The 12,226-nt window shown below is 38.0% G+C and overlaps 1 protein-coding gene across 1 annotated transcript in view; it reads left to right on the top strand.

Moving 5' to 3' along the window:
• Positions 1-12,226, top strand: part of ITGBL1 (integrin subunit beta like 1) — a 201,851-nt gene that overhangs the window by 104,560 nt on the left and 85,065 nt on the right. The window lies entirely within an intron of this gene.

The following is a 12,226-nucleotide window of genomic DNA, read 5'->3' as shown; positions in this document are numbered from 1 at the left end:
GAAAAAAAAAGACAAGAAATAACAAGTGTAGGCAAGGATGTGGATAAAAGGAACCTTTGTGTATTGTTGATAGGAATGCAGATTGATACAACCACTGTGGAAAACAGAAGTTTAATTAAAAATTTAAAAACTAAAAAATGGAATTACATGATCCAGTAATTCCACTACTGGATATTTACTCAAAGAATATGAAAACATTAATTTGAAAAGATGTATGCATGCCTGTGCTCATTGCAGCATTATTTACAATAGCCAAGATATGAAAGCAACATAAGCATTCATCAATAGATGAATGGATAGAGAAGATGTGGTGTATATACACAATGGAATATCACTTAGCCATAAAAAAGAATGAGATCTTGCCATTTGCAACAACATGGTTGCATCTAGAGGGTATAATGCTAAATGAAATAAGTCAGACAAAGACAAATACCATATGATTTCACTTATATGTGGAGTTTAAGAAACAAAACAAATCAACAACAACAACAACAAAAAAGAGACAATCAAGAAAACAGACTCTCACAGAGAACAAGCCAGTGGTTGCCAGAAGGGAGGTGGTGGGAGAGATGAGTGAAATAGATAAATGGGATTAAGACTATACTTTTTTAAGAAAAAGTTTGGATATTTGCTCAGAACTTTCTGAGTGAGACCATTTAATTGTCCACTGACATTTCTGAAACTCATTAACATTGCATTGAGGAGATTGTTAGCTTTTGAAAAAGCATCCTATAAATAGATAGCTCTGAATAAGCTTATATTGTTTTAGAAAGCACATAGCCTTGGGTCCGCTCTTGGTTCCAGATCAAGCACAAACTGGAAAAGAAAGAAGGATTCATCTAGAGGAAAGCTGGTTCCATTATTTTTGATTTATCAAAATAATAAATGCATTTTTACCTCTCACATGGAAATGGCAAAGTTAATATGAAATATGCTTTCGGAGGAACTGGTAATTGAAATTATTACAAATTTTACTTATGAAAGAGGAAAAAGAGCAAGACTTCCTTTTACCTGAATGTTAGATCAGAAATTTAATTAATGTTGCAGTTTTCTCTTTGAAAAATGAATTTTTTATTGAGATATAATTCAAATACCATAAAATTCACTCTTTTAAAGTGGTTTTAGTATATTTATAAAATTATGCAACCATCACCACTACCTCATCTCAGAGCATTTTCATCACCACTAAAAGAAATTCTGTGTGCCTTATCAGTCACTCCCCATTCTCCTCTCCCATCAACCCCTAGAAACCACTGATCTACTTCCTTTCCCCATGGTTTTGCCTAATCTGGATATTTCATATAAATGGAATAATAAAATATGTGAATTTTTTTGTTTCTGGCTTTTTTTCACTTAGCATAATGTTGTCAAGATTTATCCATGTACTTCATTCCTTTTGATGGCTGGATAATATTCATTTGTGTGGACACACCACATGTATTTAACCATTCATCTGTTAGTAGACATTTGGGTAATTTCTACTTTTGACCATCGTGAATGATGTTCTATGAACATTAATTTGTAAATTTTTGTGTGGGTATGTGTTTTAATTTCCCTTGGGTATATCCATATATGTGGAGTTGCTGGGTCATTTGGTGACTCTATGTAACTTTTGGAGATATACCTAAACTGTCTTTAAAGTGGGGGCACCATTCTACATTCCCACCAGCAGTGCATGAGGATTCTAGTTTCCTTACATCCTTCCTGTTATTTGTTATCATTTGTCTTTTTGACTACATAGTGTTTTCTTTACGTAGGAAACAAAGTCCCCAAGATTATTTGTACCATAGGTATTTTCCCATACTCTGATACATATCCCTACTCATTACAAGTAGAAGGTTAGGATATGGGTAGAAGGAAATTTTCATTTCATAAATTTTATTTCTACCTTGACCCCATTTCACCAGCAGCACCAGATGGAAAATACTGTTCTACCTGCATTAATAAAATATCGTCATTAGAGAGCTTGAATAAGCCTGTCTTGCTTTTAAAGGAACAAAGATTAAAAAATCAGTGTCCTTCAGACTATTATTTATTCATTCATTGTTTACAAATAACAAATTTATGGTGGAAAAATAAGAAAAGCCTATAAAGTATATCTCAAACATAGAAAATCATTCTCATATTACCAGTTGTTTTTCATTTGTCCCTAAATTTTTTAATATGGTGTTAAGGTAAGAAAATTATGGTGGGTGGGGGGTTGCCCGGGTGGCTCAGTCATTAAGCGTCTGCCTTCAGCTCGGGTCATGGTCCCAGGGTCCTGAGATCGAGCCCTGCGTCGGGCTCCCTGATTGGCAGGAAGCCTGCTTCTCCCTCTCCCACTCCCCCTGCTCGTGCCCTCTCTCGCTGTGTCTCTCTCTGTCAAATAAATAAAATCTTTAAAAAAAAAAAAAAAAGAAAACTATGGTGGATTTTAATTATTATGGATATGTGGATCTTTGATAACTCTGACAAACACATATTTGTCTCTTACTTTTCTAGAGATTCACTAATGTATTAGTTACCATTTTTAAGCAATAGCACATATTAAAAGTTTATTTTGTTAAAAAGGTGTTGAATATTATATATGGAATTAGAAGAATTTTTATTATTTTTATAATTCATTTAAGCTTTTTGAAGTACTTTAGAGATTAATAAGCTTCTCCAGTTTCCTCGCAAGGAAATGGAGGTATTGATGAATGGAGTGATTTTCCAGGGACCCATAACAAAATAGAATTCTGAGAATGAAGGCCAGGGATTTATGAGAGCTAGTCCAGTGCTCGGACCAGTGGTTAAGAACCCTTCCTTTCTCACAGAGCTACCTTTGCAAACTCATTGGCATTGGCTGTTTTAAAGCAAATGGCCAATATGAAAACTTATAAAGGATTAGTTTTGCCATTTATGAATGACAGCTGCAGCTGTGCTTACATGAGTGAGGAAAGCAATTACAAGGCCCACCGGTTCCGAAGCCGGAGATGCACAGCCGCTTGCTAGCTGGGGCCAAGAATGTACTGAAGTTCCTCAGCGTAGTCTACCTCAGGGGCCAGGTGAAGGCATTTGTGCACTGGAAATTAAATTAGATCACTTGCTTCTGCTGGGGATGACTAAGTGTGATCATTATGTCTTGAAAGCGGGGGAATAATTCAGATAATCTTTTAAACTTGCTATTAATCCTGTGGCTCCTTGATTTCTATTCCTTATGGCCTACAAATACCTTTTTATTTAATTCGATGACTCTTGTCTGCTTGATTTGGAGACATAATTATTCATCCTAATTTCTGTCTCCTGGCCACTGGAGCTAGGGGACAAATTTCTCTAGTCTCATACCAATGTTCTGCTCAAAAACTTGAAATGGCCCATGATAGGCTACACATTAGTTTTAAATTCTTTTTGACTTAAGAATACGTTTTTAAATTTTTTTGAGGTTCTCCTTCTGAGTTTGTGTCTGGCTTTGGCCAAAAAATATGAGCAAAATTGATGTGTGTCATTTGGGAGCAGAAGCTTAAGAGGTGGGGAGGGATTTGCCATCTCTCCTGTCCCCGCACGGGGATTTGCAGTGTTTGAGATGGTGGCTGATCCATTAGCCTGGGTGTCTGAATGAGGATGATTGGGGAAGCCTCTGCTGACCCACCACGGACCCACAACATGAGGGAGAAATAAACTTTTGTTGTTCTAAGCAGCTGAGATATTAGGATGGTTTGTTACTGCAGCAGAACTCCCGACTCAGACTCTTTTCCACGTAAAACATTTAGGGAATGCAGTTAAAGCAAACAAACAAGCAAACACAAAAAATTATATGTAAACCCAAAGAGAGGGACGCCTGGGTGGTTCAGTTGGTGTCTGCCTTCAGCTCAGGTCATGATCCCAGGGTCCTGGGGTCAAGCCCCACGTGGGGCTCTCTTGCTCAGAGGGGAGCCAGCTTCTCCCTCTCCTCCTGCTCTCTCACTTTCTCTCTCTAGCTCTCTCTCTCAAATAAATAAATAAAATCTTTAAAAAAAAATCCAAAGAGAGAAGGAAAAAAACAGTTGAAGTTTGTAACTACGTGCATATCTTAACAGTGTCAATAAACATTATATATTTTAGAAATGATGTATTTATGCTATTCGAGCAACACCATTTATGTGCACTTGTCCAACAGGTAAAATGCTGAGAACATTGAATGTATTATCCTTTTTTAATATGCTCCAAATACAATGAAGTAGGAAGTAGAATTATTCTTCTTTTTTACAGAAAAAGAAATTGGACATTTGAATAGTTTGTCATCTTGCATAATAACTGCCAGAGGTACAAGTTTTTAAACAAACTTGTTACAGGCCATCCAACTGCAGAGCTATTGTTTTAGATCATTTACTCAGTCTTTCAACATGCCAACTTGTTGAGCAATATGCAATGAGTATGTTTCCTTGTTAAGAACATTTTTATGCAGAATCGTTGATATTGCTACATAGTATTCCAAAGTATAATTGTGGCAAACAAATTTAATCAGCCCTCCTCTATTAGACATCTAAATCGTCTCTTAATTTATTCAAGTTCTAAATACTATCATTTACTTTCTTGCAGCAGAAAATTTGCACAAATCTTTCTTAGATGTAGATCTAAATGCCTATCAACATAGTAAAGCTTTTTAATAAAATTGCCCAAGCAAATCATATTCTCTAGAAAAAGTGTACCAGTATACCCTTCTACCAGAGCATAACGGGTTCCCTTCGCCCAATAGTGACAATTTCAGTACTCAGTTTTTCTTGATACATTTTGCTCTTAGTGTTATGAGCATACCATTTATCAAACTCCTTTCATTGACTTCTATAATCATCAAACAAATGATTTATCTGTAGGCATTATTATTCAGAGGCTTGTGTTTGCTGTATTTGCCTTCTTTGATCATCATTTGTCCTTGTGTCTAAGTCATCTTTTTTGTTTGGTCTGCAATCTCACATGCTTTTGTTACCTGTCCTCTGTGCCCTTTGGTTTTCTTTTATCAGACTTCTTCTAAGAGGTATTGCGTATGTTTTAGTCTTTAAGCACACATAAGCATGTACGCCCACAAGGGAAGGTGGGAAGTGGAGGAAGAATGATAAATTGAGGCTAATTATTTAATATTGTAGCTTTTAGAAAATAGAAACTATGTCTTCATTTTTATCAATTAGTACATTTTAATTAATGAATTAAGCAAGTTGGTTCAATTCCCTTAGCTAGGAACATACTTTCAAAGAATAATAGCATGCCAAATTCCCACCATCTGGAGATTTTTCAATTGCAGCCATAATTTATCTCTTTTACTGGCAAAGCACATCTTTAAATTTTCTTGTTTTATTTATCAGAGAAGTTTCCCATGATGCATGTATTTTTTTTAAACTATGTGATTTTTACTGATTTTTTGACAGCTGAATCATTATTTTTCTTATTCATGTACAGAGATGTTATTATTTCAAACAGAGTAAAAGTATTTTAAAAAGTCCTCCAGTGTATTTAAAAAACTTTGGGAGGTAAGGATCTTTCTATATTTTTACTAAAAAAATGTTTATGGCTTTATCGAAGTATAATTGGTACACCCAAAAAACCACACATATTTAATGGATACAATTTGATGAGTTTGGACATATGCATACACCCATGATGCCATCACCACAGTCAAGGTCATGGACATATCCACGCCTCCAAACGTGTCCTTTTGTGCACGTGCGCACGTGCGTGTGTGTGTATATGTGTTAGGGATACTTAACATGAGAGGTGTTTAAAATAGTCAAATTTACAGAAGCAGAAAACAGAGTGGTGGTTGCCAAGGGATGAGAATGGGGAAATGGAGACTTGTTCAATGGGTATAAAGCCACAGTTATATAAGATGGGTAAGTTCTAGAGATCTGCTGTCCTACCTGGTGCCTATAGCAAACAATACAGGATTGTAGACTTACCAGTTTAAGAGAGTAGATCTCCAAACGTTTAAATTAAGCACCACACCACCTGTTGTGATTTTGATTATATTTTTAAAATTCTCAGGGACCTAATATCTCATTTTAAGTTGGCAGCAGTGGAAAAGGCACAGGGTTTTCAAGTGACAAGGGAGCCCCGTGTGTTCTTCCTGCAGTGTTTCGAGATAGCAAGTAGGATTCAGATTCACTCAATTCTAAGTATATCTTAGATCTACTACTACATCTGCCAGGGCTCGAGGACTCGGGAGTAGTCATGCACTAAATTATAGCATTTCAAACATAGCTGTTAAGGACTGCTGCCAAAGAAGATGAAAAAATGACCCTGTGAAATTAACGTCCTACTTCTCCTTATCCAGAAGGAATGCTGCTGCTTTTTTTAGTGATGCACCAAATGGGGAAAATATTAGTAAATGGGTAAATCATGCCAGAAACAAAAATCTGTATTTTGTCATATTAATTGATGAAAACTCCGTCTGTGGATCCTCAGGTGGTCTTCCGTGGATCCCTGAGCACACTTTGAACTCATCGTGCTCTCTGCCATGGCTTCTGTTTGTTCTGCTGTCATGGAAGGACCCACAATAGTAGTAGGATCCCTAGGAAGAGTAAAAGCCTGTTTATTATTTACTTCCTTTGTACTCAGAAAAACTTACTAGAATGTCTTAATGCAGCCTATATTTCATGAAACCTCAGGAATGTAGATGTTATTTATTATGACTTTTTAAAAGATGGGGTGGAGACAAAAAGATTGGAATCCAGAGAGAACTAAATATGGTGCCTCCAACATCCTTTCTCTGTGTCCCCATGATGTGCTGGGACCTCTGCATGTTGGGACATTTTCTATCCTCAAGAAGGCCAAAGGTGCAGTTGCCCAGAACTGGTGGCTTACTGGAAGGTCCTGGTTAAATCCAGTGTTAAATCTCTCATTCACATGAGGAAGCAGCTCTTGCTAAACTAAAGGCATAATTTGCATAGAGTGAAGGGAATTGCTAAAAAGAATTGAAAAGAGCCAAATTCAGTAGTAATGGCAGCCTCATACAAGATGATTATTCAGGGACTCCTTTTTCCAGTGGGTAAATAATTATTCCTTTTCCTCATTCCCCCTTCCTTGTTTTATCTTGCCTTTCTTCTTGTCATTTTTATATTCGATAGAACCTAGAGGAGAGGAAGAAATTCAGAAGGTGAAATTAATAATTTTGTGTTTTTTAAAAAGATGGTAGAAGATATTTCAGTGGAAAGTAACAAACTTAGTATTTTTTTAATTGCCTGAGGTTTTTCTAATCTGTAGTCCAGAAAACTGTATCACTTCCAAGATGGAGTGAATATTTTTGTGTGTGTGTTGCAGTCAATGATCTTGCTTAACTGTTTTATCTATGGCAACAGAACATTTTGTGTCAAAGATAGGAATCGACCCAAATAAATAGACAATTTTTATTACATTTTGCATAATTTTTATGTGGTAAATTGAAAACCAGTGAAATCCTTTGGCTAAGAAAACGTCCTAGTAAAAGCTGCAACAAATATTGTCAAAATCTATTTGAAATGAAAATAGAAAATTGGACATGAATTCAATCCCAATTTCCTTAAGTGAGCTTAAAATGAAATGTGTGACAACTATGACAATTTTGTTACTACAGTTATATATTTATTTCTATTAAAACACTAAACACATAGTGAAGGAGGTAGTGTGGTACTCTAGCAGTTATTTACTTGATTTTATCCAATAGAGAAATGCAAACCAGACACTTTTAGTGGGAAACAGTCTGGTCCATGAAGCCATAATCTTCATGGAACCATATACTCTGCAGATTTTCTTTTTAATAGAAAACCAACGAGGCAGCATGTCATCATTTTGTCTAAGCTTTAAGGTCACAGAGCTGATCAGAACCCTATGATTCCCCTCTAGGACACATAAGCTGTTATTAAAAATTGATAGGGCTGGCCATTGTGCTATATTCGCGTAATGGATGTATTCAATATATAATCATATGATAGCACATAGCCAATTAATACATCATATTTTCCTTAGTGGTGGTGTTTATAACATTTAATCGACCTGATAGTTACTGACCACCCTACCATGTATCTCTGTGCTAAGCCAGGGGTCAGGAAACGAGGATCAGGAGGCTGCATTCTGTTTTTACAGATAAAGTTTTATTAGAACACAGCCAAGCTCATTTGTATGCATATGGCTGCTTTCTTGCTATAATGGAAGAATTAAAGAGTTGCCGCAGAGGGTATGTGGTACACAGGGCCTCAAATATTCACTATTTAGCCCTTTATAACAGTTTGCTGCTCCCTGTGCTAAGGATTTGTGGGAAATGTGACAAATGTGGTGGGAAGGAAGACTGCGTGTCTTAAGAGTGAGAAGAGGAAGATACTGTTTTCTAAAGACATCTGGGTGCAAATACGGCTTCATGAAGCGAGTGAAGCTGGAATTGAGTCTTCAGGGAAGAGTAACATTAGACAGATAATGATTTCGAAAAATGTGTGTTCCAGGTAGAGGGAACCACGTGAAGATTCAGAAACATTGAGTTAAGGAGAGGATAACTTTTGTAAGGCACAGGAAACAAATTAACTTTTGATAATAAATGAAGAATAAAAAAGTAGTGGAAGACAGCCCCGGGGACAAATGTCATCTCTCCCACCCCCCACCACTTCTCCCCACATTGTGATGGGTTTGAGACAGAAAAAGCAATTTCTTTGCAGAGCTCTTGTTCTCATAATTGTCTTATGAGGTTAATTGTTAGTAAGAGGGACACTCATCGTAAGCACGATTGTAAATAGGCTAAAATGATGTCATAGAAACACTGGTTAACCTGGCTTAGGGCCCACTCCACTGTGTTATTGCTGAAATGCCAAGCTTAATGTAGCTAGTTACCAAGATCCAAATCTTCCCACGAACAAGATAAGTATGCCAGCCTCTTTCATGTGCCTTCCTCTCTCCTTTCTGCACCTCAATCATATTTGCTTATTTACTGACAGAACAAGCACAAATCTAAAGTGTCTGTTTTATTAAGAGTCATTCATATTAGCAAGGTAGTCAAATGACCAGAGTTTAGCAATCAGGTTAGTATCTTGAGGGTCATATTATCTGTACTGGGTATGGATGCACATACCCATGTGTTTTATTTTTATTTTTTGTTAAGTTTTTATTTAAAGTCCAGTTAGTTAACATACAGTGTAGTATTAGTTTCAGGTGTACAATTTAGTGATTCAGCACCTCCATACAACACCCAGTGCTCATCACAACAAGTGCCGTCCTTAATCTCCATCACCACCAGCCCTTCACCCACCACCCACCTCCCTTCTGATAACCATCCATGTTGCTCTATATTAAGAGATTTCTTGGTTTGCCTCTCTGTTCCTTTCTTTTTTCCCCCTCTATGCTCCTTTGTTTTGTTTCTTAAATTCCACATATGATGGAAATCATATGGCATTTGTCTTTCTCTGACTTATTTCACTTAGCATTATACTCTAGCTCCATCCATGTCGTTGCAAATGACAAGATTTCATTCTTTTTCCTGACTGAGTAATATTCCATTACACATATATACACACACACACACGCGCGCGCACGCACGCACACACCCCACATCTTCTTTATCCATTCATCACATACCCGTGTGGTTTAAATGGCAAAGGGGCATTATATCCTGAAGCAAGATAGTGGATTTTTGGTACGGATGTGAGTGACTCTACACTTAGTCTGGGCTCTGCCACTAGCTAGGTATCTGAGCCAGCAAGCCATAGGCTAAAGTGGCAACAAAAACCTAATGGTGACTGGGAACTTAACTTCTTTAGGCTGCTTTCCCTCTCCTTTGCTGCTCTCTGCAGTAAGTGAACCTGACTGCGTTCTGACTCATTTGGACCCTTAAATTTTCTGTTCTCTCTTCTGGGCTCCATGCCTTTGATTTCCGACTCAACTTTACAATAGACTCTCTATCTGGTGTTGCATAGCTAACTGGACAACTGACGATTCCTCAGGAGAATCAGGTGACTGGCCAAGCTGTTCTTCTAGACTCTGCTTTTTACCAAGTGACTGTTCTGAGTACAGACTAATGTATTCTTCAGTTATGGCATTCTTTCGCTTGGAATGTAGCAGTTAAGATGGATAAGCTTTTCGTTCTCCATAAATGTTTATTTCTCATGTGATGCCTTTTATTTGGATAAAGGAGGAAAGGCAGGATTCTTTGGCTTCTTATTTAAGTTTCTAAATAATTCTGGCCTCTTGGCTGCTCAAAATATCCATGCCATGTGGATGCTTGTAAATAGCACCAAATGGTCTGGCATGGTACCGTTGTGAGCCATTTAAGGTTTGAATGGTCTCAAGGATGAAACAGCAGATATTTGAGGTCATTTGTAAAGTCCTTTACAAGGACATTAAATTCTTTGCTAGGATTTCTTTCTCTGGATTTCTTCCTAAGACCCTGTATTGCCCAACAGTTAACCAAAGGAGCTTAAAAGAAACATTAAAAAATGCAAGCAGATATAGAGGATAAGGTGACTGGAAAGTCTCTTATACTTCTTTGATTAATTTGCTAGAAGTCTGAGTACGATTAATATTACTATTCAATTACAGTCACAACGGTGAGACAGACTCACACAGCTTCGTGCTCTTGAGTATAGTTTGTTATAATTATGAAAGAGTCAGTAGCAAAACCCAAGTGGCGTAATTCATGTTTGATTCTAGATGCGCTTTTCTGGATGATCGTACTACATAAAGAGAAAACTCCGGAGGGATTATTGGGAAATGAGATCTTTTGTGTTAGGTTGTGTTAGGAGGCCTGAAGGTCTTGTGGCTGCACGAGGCTGGGCAGGGCTGCTGCAAACTGACATTGTTCAGCCCTGTTCCCACGTTGCTATGGATAGACATCAGTTTCTTATTTGGGTGGAGAGGCTCCTCCTCACTGCCAGTATCGTGCTTCCTCTCTGTACCTCATGCAGTCGGCCACTTCCATGGTGAGTGCATGTGCTCTGTGGGGGCGACAGTGACAGAGATGGTGGTATGGCCCATGGCCCCCTCACAGGGCAGGTGTGCTCACGCCATTTGTCATTTGCGTGACCCTGGAACATTTTCATATTTTTATGGACCCTCAGTTATGTTATCTGTAACAATAGTATTATTATAACTGCTCTGTTTCCTCTAAAATGCGCGGGACAAGTAAAATAGCACACATGAGATTATTTGTTAACTTTAAAACTAATAGGCAATTATAAGGGATTACAAGGGTTTAACTAATTGACATCACAGCTGAACTCAAGGACACAGAGTATATTTTTTTAATTTTTAAAAAATATTTATTTGTTTTAGAGGGAGAGGGAGAGAGTGTGTGCATGTGAGTAGGGGGAGGGGTAGAGGGAGAGAGATAAGCAGACTCCCCGCTGAGTGCAGAGCCTGATGCAGGGGTCAGCCCCACGACCCATGAGATCATGACTTGAGCTGAAACTGAGAGCTAGATGCTCAACCGACTGAGCCACCCAGGTGCTGCAAGGGCACGGAATTTAATAGAGAAAATGAGATCAATATTCACTCACTCATTCATTCATTAATTCAGCCATACATTCAACATATATTTATTGGGATCCTACTATGTGCCTAGAACCAGTCTAGGTGCTAAAGAAAGAAAAATAAATAAGATAATGTCAGGGCTCCCACAGAGTTTCCAGTGAGTTTGTTTGAAGAAGTTAAATAAGAAAACAAATAATTTTGGTTAGTGCCAGAAGAAGAAAGTCAAGATCATACAAAGAGTGTCTGGTGTGGAGTTTGGCGGTTGCTCTGGATAAGGTGGTCAGGGACCTTCTCAGAAGACGTCCTCTTTGGCCAGATCTGAGTATTGAAAGAGGCCAAATGAGAACTGAGGAAAAGTGACCAGAAAACAGAAAAACAATGGTTTATACAAAATTTCAGACTCAGAGGATGAAAATTTCCTGGAAGAGATCCACGTCAGGTGGGCCCTGTCCTTCAAGAATCCACAGAGGAGACTGAGAGCTTGTTGAAGAAGAGTTTTAAAAATACCAATCCAAGTTCCTACCTAATTTAATTTGTTCGTGATGTGGCCTGGGCATCAGGGAGTTTGAAAGCTCCCCGATGGGTCTGCTGTGCAGTCACATTTAGAATCGCTGCTCTGCAGAGACTGTAATGGACATGGTCTTGCAGCAAGGAATGGGCATTTTTGTTCTTGCCCTACTTCCCATAGAGCAAACAAGGCTTCGGGGAGTGCTAAGAGTTGCAGAAAAATTACTGTCCTGTGGGGTCTTTTCCTGATGCTCTGTTGACTAGGTGGGAAAGCAATGAGGCGGAAGCAGGGGTGGGGAAG

Source organism: Ursus arctos, unplaced genomic scaffold, assembly GCF_023065955.2.
Source record: "Ursus arctos isolate Adak ecotype North America unplaced genomic scaffold, UrsArc2.0 scaffold_10, whole genome shotgun sequence".
Lineage (NCBI taxonomy): Eukaryota > Metazoa > Chordata > Mammalia > Carnivora > Ursidae > Ursus > Ursus arctos.
Note: the sequence above shows the minus strand (reverse complement) of the source record. Positions and strands in the feature narration are given on the sequence as shown.